The sequence below is a fragment of the Sphaerodactylus townsendi genome, linkage group LG11, assembly GCF_021028975.2.
Source record: "Sphaerodactylus townsendi isolate TG3544 linkage group LG11, MPM_Stown_v2.3, whole genome shotgun sequence".
Taxonomy (NCBI): Eukaryota; Metazoa; Chordata; class Lepidosauria; order Squamata; family Sphaerodactylidae; genus Sphaerodactylus; species Sphaerodactylus townsendi.
Window position 1 is genome coordinate 19,599,112 of NC_059435.1, and position 9,357 is coordinate 19,608,468.

General features: G+C 43.9%; 1 protein-coding gene across 1 annotated transcript in view; it reads right to left on the reverse strand.

Annotated features, from left to right (window-relative positions):
- The window catches only part of RALA (RAS like proto-oncogene A), a 29,842-nt gene extending 20,543 nt beyond the window's left edge, over positions 1-9,299 (reverse strand). Inside the window, exon 1 of the mRNA XM_048511068.1 lies at positions 9,037-9,299. The gene's annotated coding sequence lies outside the window, so the exon portion shown is untranslated. The remainder of the gene's footprint in view (positions 1-9,036) is intronic.
- Positions 9,300-9,357: the final 58 nt, after the last annotated feature.

Genomic DNA, 9,357 nt, shown 5'->3' on the forward strand with positions numbered 1-9,357 from the left:
ACACTATCCAAGAGAGATGAATAAAAGTAAACCAGAGGTCAAATTTATCACACATTTATTTGCCAGCAGCTTAACAACTTACCAACCACTGAAGTGATAACCTCAAATCTTCTGAGTAGTACTTTGAGAAGGAGTGAAGCAAACTACTTCTGAAACCTCACAGATTAGCTCTTACAAAGACAGTTATGACCCCAAGTAACTGTGCTGTTTTCTCACCAAAACACTCCAATCACATTACTGCTTTGATAAACGGAAGTAAAATTACAGGAGACGTTTACTGATCAGATTAAGTCTGTCGCTCATATCCTGCAGCTGAAGATCCACGGTGAATCATTACATCTATGTTGATATGAGCGTGCCCTAGGCAGGGGTGATCACTATGACAGTTGTAAAAACCATCACTTAAGTAACATGTTTGGTAAATTTACGCCAGGACTGCCGTGCTGTACCTGACATTAAAATCATTGAAAGAGGATATCCTTCACACACATTTTAAGAACAAGATGCAATACCAAAGTCAGCAGCTCATGAGGGAATTACCACGAGAGATTCTAGCAAAATTGGAAGGAATATAAATTCTTTACAGATGTGCTGAAGAAGAAACATATTGTTGGCTTATATGGAAGGGATTAGGTTTCACTTTTAATGGAACATATCAGAAGGAAGAAAATTCTCCCACAAGAACAAAAAAACTAGTCAACAGGGAAATGCTAGGTTGTTTTTTTTCATTTAGTGTTATACTAAAGAAATGGCAAGAGGTTAACTAGAGAGGTGGGAGGGAGGGATAGTAGAGTATATGAAAAAATAAAGAGATAAGAGGGGTAAATGGGAAAATAAAACAAATATAGAATTTAAAGAAATGGAAGTATGGGGGAAATGGAAGGGGTATATTAGAGAATAAAAAGCAGTGTATAAAATATATTAAAGGGCAAGAGAGAGAAAAACAAGTTTGAAATAGCTAATATAAGAATAAAGGGAATAAACATGTTTAGATTTGTTATGTATAGGTTGAAGGCGAGATGGGAGTCATGCAGGTTACTTTTTTCTGGTTTGTACTTTGTTTTTCTCATGTATTCATTGTCACTATATGGGTTTTGGGGGGTATTTTGCAGGGGATCAAAGTTGATAACTGTATCTTCCGTGTTTCTTTTTTTGTTCACTGGTTCTTTGTAGGGTGGCAGGCCCACCACTGTTATAGTTTGGTAGAAAATTAAAACACAAAAAAACCATAGCTTAGGAATCACATCACAATTGTCACGGCAGCACGAGCACCCCCAATATTTATTAAAGCAAAATGGAAAACATGAAATAGCACCATGCATCCCAAACATTCAACATATTCTCACTGTGAATCTCCAACTCACTGAATGTTTAGAGATGTGTATCCTTCTTTCACACCCTGACCACAACGAACACTGCCATGCCTGGACTTGCCATATGAACCATCAAATACAACCCATGCCTACGTTCTTAGAATCCAGTTTCTTTGTTAACTGCCATTATCAGAATGGAAAATATTCCTGCAACTGAAAGAAGCATGAGAACAAAATAAAAATATTCTTCACAGAAGATTACAATGGCAAACCTGCTCTTAAGATCAACTGAAGGGGCTAGAATTTTAGAAGTAGGGGTTAGGAAACGGGGGGAAGACAGACAAAGAAGCCTCGGTAGAAACAAAGTACAAAAGTTTGGGACAACTGGAATATTTACTGCGTACCACAGATTTATGGTTCTATAGCTCTAGCTTGCATACTGTCACAACAACAAATCCAAGCATACACTCATACACACATGTGTTAAGTGTTCAAATGCTTAGAAAAAAAATGTCTTTATTGTTGCTAGCAAGTATAGACGTTGACAAGTTTTGTCCCGGTCTGCATTCAAAGCCAAGCATAAGTCAATTCACTGTAAATGCAATTAAGTGAAACTATTTATAAAGATAAGCACTAGACCTGTTTAATGTGCATTTTGAAAACATCAGCAGAAACTCTTAATAGAGAAACAATGCTGTGGGAGACTATCAAAAAACCATCTAGTTTGCTAGTTAACAGCGAACATACTTCAAATTAGCCTTCATTTCCTCTGATTCAAAAGACCACGTATGTCACAAGATACATTTGAGATACGGTATTATAACCATTGCTGTAATGTCACAGTGTTCCAGGACATACTGTGTCAGAATGGCTTTTTGACATCTAACCAATTTTAAATGCATATAGACAGAATCATTTTCAAATGGAGACAATTTTCTATCTTGAGAGTTTCTGTATTTTATTATGTTCTATAGAAACACACCTCCTAAATAACAGTGATCTGACAGATGGGTATAAAATAGAAGTCCGATTTCAAATCCATGTGAAGCAAAAATGCAGATGTGGGCCTGATAATTCTCAGCTGTCACTCTATTTCTGTCCTCCTACCATAGAGCAAAGACAGATGTAATGCTACTATGAGAATAACAGGGATTGGTTAAATGATGCAATATTAAAGTAGAGTGGGCTGCAACTCTAAATTTCCGCAAACAAAATAGTACCAACCCACCCTTCTTGCTGTTACTCATCTCCCAAACTGAAACTTCAAACCAGGATGACAACTACCGTATATACTCGTGTATAAGTCGACCAGCATATAAGTCGAGGCACCTAATTTTACCACAAAAAACTGGGAAAACTTATTGACTCGCGTGTAAGTCGAGGGTGGGAAATGCAGCATCAATTGAGGCATCAGTAGGTTAAATGTTTTTGAATATTTATTTCAAAGAAAAACAGTACACTGGCTCTGTAAGTGGAAAAGAGGGTCAACAAGAACAATATGGTATCAACAATAACTTTAAAAGTACAAAAACCTTAGCTCAACCAGCAACCAAGCTAAAACACAAGAGTTAAAATCCTTCAAAACTGGATTCCTCATCATCATCTGTATGTCCAAATGTAACCCAACTTAGATTTTAAGAGGGATATTATCAGAAATGAAAATCTACTATTAGCTTCCATTGTAAACAATGGGGATGGGGACCCCCTTTGGGGGTCAATAACTTTGGAGCCCCTGACCCAAACTTCACCAAACATGGCTGGTATCATAAAGAGACTCTCCTGATGAGACCAGCCAGGTTTTCAATGGATTTGGTTCAAAGAGAGATAAGGGCTATCAGACCCCTCAAAGTAGCCTATAACTCCAACAATGGGGAATGGGGACACCTCCTTTGGGGGTCCATAACTTTGGACCCCCTGAACCAAACTTTACCAAACTTGGCTGGTACCATCAGGAGAGTCGTCTGAGGGTTAACTGAAATTTTGGTGCCTCTGGCATAAAAACTGCGTCCCCTGCTGGCCAGCAAAGTAAAAACACAAAAAATTTTAATGACCCGCATATAAGTCGAGGGGAGCTTTTTCAGCATTAAAAATGTGCTGAAAAATTCGACTTATACATGAGTATATAAGGTATCAGGAACCCTACAAAACATTGTTTTTGCCCACACACACACACACACACCCCTCCTGGCAGAAACCACATCTACAAAACATTAGTCCTTTTTCATACTTCCCCAGCACAACATACAATGTCTGCCTATTTGTAATATAAAGACTGAAGGTATGGAAGCAATGTTTTTCAGGAGATTTGCGACTCCACAAAGAAGCTTTTCTTGAATTCTATGAGACAAAATATTGGGAAGCTCAGGATGCAAGGAAAAAATATGCTAAAGAATCACAGAACTTATCACCCTATAACCCACCCCACCCCCAACAATTCATATTAATAATGATCAACTCAGTGCCTTCTGTGAAGTGGTGACAAAAACCATGCGCAGACAAGTAATGGGTCTCCTGCTGGATTACTCCAAGAACATATGCATATGGCAAGAAATCAGAGGCGTACGGGGTCCAAGGCACCTGAAGACAAAACCATCTCTGGCCCCAAGGAGTCCCCCTACATGACCAGATGGTGTGCGCCCAGAGACATGTTCCTGGGCAGATACGTCACTGCAAGAAATGTGACTTTGTAAACTAGGAAAAGCTCAAAAAACAGTATATGAAGACTGAATGTGCTCCAGAACAGACAAAATAGTCTGTTGTTCAGAGAGCTTATAAAACCCCTTCCCCTCCCTCCCCTCCCTTGCATGCCACCCTCCCTCCCTCCCCCCCTTTCCCTTGCATGCCACACCTCCCTTCCCTCTCCCTCCACTAGGGTGGGTGGGCCATGTCCAGATGCCGGACCCCTTTCCCTACCTCACTCCCCCTCCCTTACATGCCACACTCCCTCCCTCCCCTTCCTCCCCTTCCCTTGCATGCCACCCTTCCCTACCTCTCCCTCCAGCTAGGGTGGGTGGGCCATGTCCAGATGCCGGACCCCTTTCCCCTCCCTCCCCTCCCCTTGCATGCCACCCCTCCCTCCCTCCCTCCCTCCCTTTCCCTTGCATGCCACCCACCCTCCCTCCCCTCCCTCAGGGTTGGGTGGGCCATGTCCAGATGCCGGGCCCCCTTCCCCTATATAAGATATTTGGCACCCCACATTGTGTCCCTTACGGTGTGTTTTGTCTGGAATCAGGGCAACATCATTTTAAACTATAAAGTTTGACCTTTTTAACTACTAGCTTATCTCAGATAGGGCAATGTGGATCAACCTGCCATGGCTTTACAAGAGTTGTAAGAAATGTAAGAATCCTGGTTGTTGTTTTTGAAAAGTTCAATCCAAGGTAGTTTGAAACTGTCAGCAGCACTAGAAGTTGATCACACACAGAGAGAAATTTAAGCAATAATAATAGCTCAACATTTGTTGAAGTGTCATATTTTCTAACCCCATTGCCGCCTGATGATAAATACTTTGAATGAAAATACCAGAACTGGTCACTCAAATATTTACATATGAAGAGTTCTTCAACAGATGCCACAGAACCCATAAAGGAATTCACAGTGCAACTCAAAGTGGATGTAAACAAAATTTACTAGCTGTGTCAGTCTCGAATGAGGTAATCTCAAAATCTAAATCATTACACAAAGCAGTAACTGTTTTGTATTTTCATTTGGCTAAACGAGAAAATGAAAAACAATGCTTAAGGGGATACTTACACATCCTAGGCTTCAAACAAAATGATTCTTGGTGATTATGAGAGACAATTTGCCAAAAGATACCCAGTGTGATTAATGTGAGAACCTTAACAGACTTACTTAAATTCTAGTAGCAATCAAGCATCCAAGTATACAGTGTTCAAGTCAGGCTATGCTTTTTTCCACCAAAGGATGAAGATGTGGTCAGTAGTGCTGAGGTGGGAGAGAAAGTAATTGTGCTTCACAGCAAAAATAATCTCAAACGACTATCCTTATACATAACTGCCTATGGCATAGGTGTCAAACTCGCAGCCCTCCAGATGTTATGGACGACAGTTCCCATCAACCCCTGCCAGCATGATGCTGGCAGGGGATGATGGGAACTGTCGTCCATAACATCTGGAGGGCCACGAGTTTGACACCTGTGGCCTAAGGGATGGAATGTCTAACAATAAATGTCCCAATGACAAACCCCAGCCAATGAGCGTGTAAGGCTCACAACATTCCATTCAGTGGTGGGATTCAAATGATTTAACTATCGGTTCCGGTGGTGGGATTCAAATGATTTAACAACTGGTTGTTTACAAGCACCATTTTAACAACCGGATCTGCCGAAGTGGTGCGTACCTGCTGAATCCCACCATTGATTCCATCCCATCCCCACCCCCTTCCTGCAACCCAAGAGCCTCCCCCGCCCCAAACAATACGGAGGGAAGGAGAAAGAGGGGGGATTCCCCACCCTACTTCCTTGAGTCCATTTTATTTTAATTTACAATTGACTTTAGTGCTAGTGAACGCTATTATTCATTTTTAAGCGTAGCCTTTGGCAAAACCATATTTCTGTGCAGTATTACTCATGGTACTTTGGTATAAGAGCATTTCTAGCGTATCGAACGACTATCAGCAAAACTTGCCTTTTAAAAAAGCATCTGCAAAATGGCTGACGGAACATCCAATGGCCGTTTCACCATAAAAAGTAGATGAATGAAGTTTGTTTTTCCTGGCGATCCCATGCATGTGTTGCTTTTTCCTCTTTTTTTGTTTTTGAATGAGATTATCTTCAAAGCATCACAGCTATTCAGGGGGCTGGTCTACAACCCAGTAAAGCAGCAATGGGTAGACCAGGCATCCACATAAGTCAAATCTAATTACTTTCAATTGCAGGTAGACCTGTTCTTCAGAGGGCTGGACCACCCATGATTGAAAGTAATGTAAGTAATGACGACCCGTTGCTTCCTAATGGTAGCCCTGCCCTCCAAGCAGCTGCAATTCTCATATCGACTCTGTGACGATTCAAAGATAATCTCATTTCAAAAGAAAAAAGGGAAAAAACGCAGGTGCGCAGGATCGCCAGGAAACCCAAACTTCATTTATCTTCTTTCTATAGTGAAATGGCCATGAAATGAGCTGCAAGCAGAGGAAACTCCTGAGAACATTCTACAAACGGCAGGGGAGCACAAAGGCTCCTGAAGCTGGCACAGAATGGTGGGTCCCACAACAAGGAAGATAAGAGCTCTAAGGTGGGGGAAGGGGAATAATGAAATGTTACTTTGTGTGTACCTCCCTGGGCTAATCCTCATTAACCTACAAAGTCATAATGACAAGGGGTTTTTTTGTAATTTTTGCATACGCATGGAGGGGGTGGAAACAGAACAAAGCAGGCACTAGGACCCAAGCGGAGCATCCTGCAACAAAGAAGGTCAAGGAAGTGGTGGAGGATGAATATACAATTCTACTTCAATCTTTTGGTGAAAAAGAGTACGGTTAACAAACAGACTCTTTCTGTTCAGCAATGACAGCAAAGGACTCCTTAAGATGATGGTTCATTCGCTTGTTCACTTTCCATTGTTCACATATGTTGCTCAAATGCCAGCACTGCCCTTCCACTTCTCTAAAACAGACAAACTGGTCAGTTCCCACGAAAGAGAATGTAAATCCAACATTTAAAAACTACAACACTCAAAAACCAGTGGGAGAACACTGTACTCATCCAGGTAATTCCATTGCTGACCTAAGAGAAGCAGTTTTCAAACAAGGAAGCTTCAAAGGGAAATTACAATACCCAAGTCCTGAGGTTGAGTTCATTCACAAGTTTAGAAGAATGGACCCCCACTTCCCACTGCTGAATAGGGACATAGGATTTTTTATCTCACTACAGTTGAGAATTTTCAGCTCCCCAAGCATTTTCCCTCTGCTTTAAGCAAGCTGATTAGTATATGGATTGTATGTTTGCATTCTCTACAGCACCCCTCCCGCTGTCATCCTATGACTCTGAGATTTCCATTCCTACTGGTGTTTGACAGAGAGTTTTGAGTCTCAAAAGCTTATACCATGAAAATCGTGGTACTGTGCCACTGGACTCAAAACTAAGTATTCCACTGCAAACCAACACAGCTACCCTCTAAAACCAACTTTACGAAGGTCTATCCGCTATATCCCCTTATGGAGCTTTATGATAAATGTTAAAAGCCTCTCCAAAATGAAACAACAGTCCAGTCAAGATGCATCACAACATACAGATACATTTCAGATGGCATGATATACAAATCACCTAAAACAAGCATTGCCCTTTATGTCTAGGGAGTGATACTTAAGGTCCCCGTGTGACATGTCTTTACAAACAGTAAGTGTATTACAAGCAACCCTTGAGAGCCACATAAATGTTGCAAATTCTTATATTTAGATCCGAGTCATCCTGTTTTCATGTCAGCTTTGGATTAAGTGAAGTAGCATTAACCAAGTTAAATGGTACAAGTGGGATTTATAGAAACACTGAAGCAATCTGGGCCACTGGTTATCTTCCTGTCCTCAATATGAAGACCTGAATGTTGTCTTTAATTTACGAAGCTTCAAATGCATGATATTCTTAGGGTGTTTTTTACTGAGATATTTACCAGATATAAAGCTCGGGAGTGATTTCAGTTACTCCATACCACGGGACAGATTCTGACTGAGAGACAGCCTGCTCAAACTCACAATATTTATCAGGCAATTAGAAATTACTTATTAGACCCTTCAAAAAGGAGACCAGACAGACTCAGACTATCAAACAGAATCCCTACATTGAGAGGGATACTACTTTTGGAAACTAGTTACTCAGCCAGGACAATTGCAGTGATGTTGCTTTCATGTCCTGTTTGTGGATTGCTATTCTTGGAAAAAAGGAAAAAGGACTAGACTAGTTGGCCCCTTGGGCTGATGCAGCAGGGCTCTCATCAAGCAGGAGTGTCATCCATCACACTGACTATCCTTGACCTGGGGCAACCAAGCCTAGGTATCTTGAGTCAGGTGTGCCGACAGCTTCTAGGAAGCTCCAGAACTAGGCTAGTCAACTATCGGAAACAGGAAAAAAGGGCCACAACAAGGGCTGTTTCCTTCATGTCTTCCTTGTGGGTTTCCCGGAAGCATCTTGCTATTCATTCCGGGGAACAGCAGGCAGGTGGCATCAAGGTGGCTCCTGGGGCTGATCCTCTCGGTTGTCACCTACCACGATGCATACCGACCACTGACAACCAGACACCTCGCCTAGAGAGTGCCCTCTTCCCCACCAGCGAAGGGCAGGCGGTTGACCATGCAAAAGGGCCTGCGAAGGAAACAGCAGAGGGAGCGAGCATCCGGAGCTTCCCCACCCACGTTCACACGACCCTCGGGGAAAAAAAAATGCGGATTTTGCAGCCCCTGCCCCCGAGCAGCTCATCCCAGACGCCTCTGATACAAACCGGTGGCGCTCACCCAGGGACAGGCAGGAGGGAGCGGCCCCAGAGCGAAGAAGCCAGCACAAGAGGGCGGGAAAAGGGGGGACACGCAGACGCAGGGGAAGGGGCGAGGAGCAGAGGCGGGGGGGGGGGAGGGGAGGGGAACGAAACCGCAGTTGGGCTGCCTCTGCACCCCCCGCCCCCCCCCCACGGGTTTCTCCTTCTCCCCCGCCCCGTCAGACTCCTCAGTCACACCCCGAGGCAGAGAGGCGAGGTCCGGCAGGGGCGCAGCTCACCTGCCGGGGACAGGCCGGAGGGAAGGCGACCGAGGAAGCGAAGCGGCGGCCAAGCGCGGAGCCGGTCCTGGGGGAAGCTCACGCGGGGCCTGCGTCGCTCTCGTTCGCTCCGGGCTGGGCGCCGCGAGACCCTCCTCCTCCTCTTCAGGCGGTTGGTCCCAAAGGCGCGGCGGCGGCGGGGAAGAGACTCTCTCGCGCTCTCGTCAGGCGGCGGCGCCTCCTCCTCCTCCTCCCTCCGGGAGAGAAGAAAGGCGGGGACGGGGCGGAGCCTACAAGTCGGCCCGCTCCTTCCGGGGGGCGCCCCTGGAGAGGCGGGGCTTA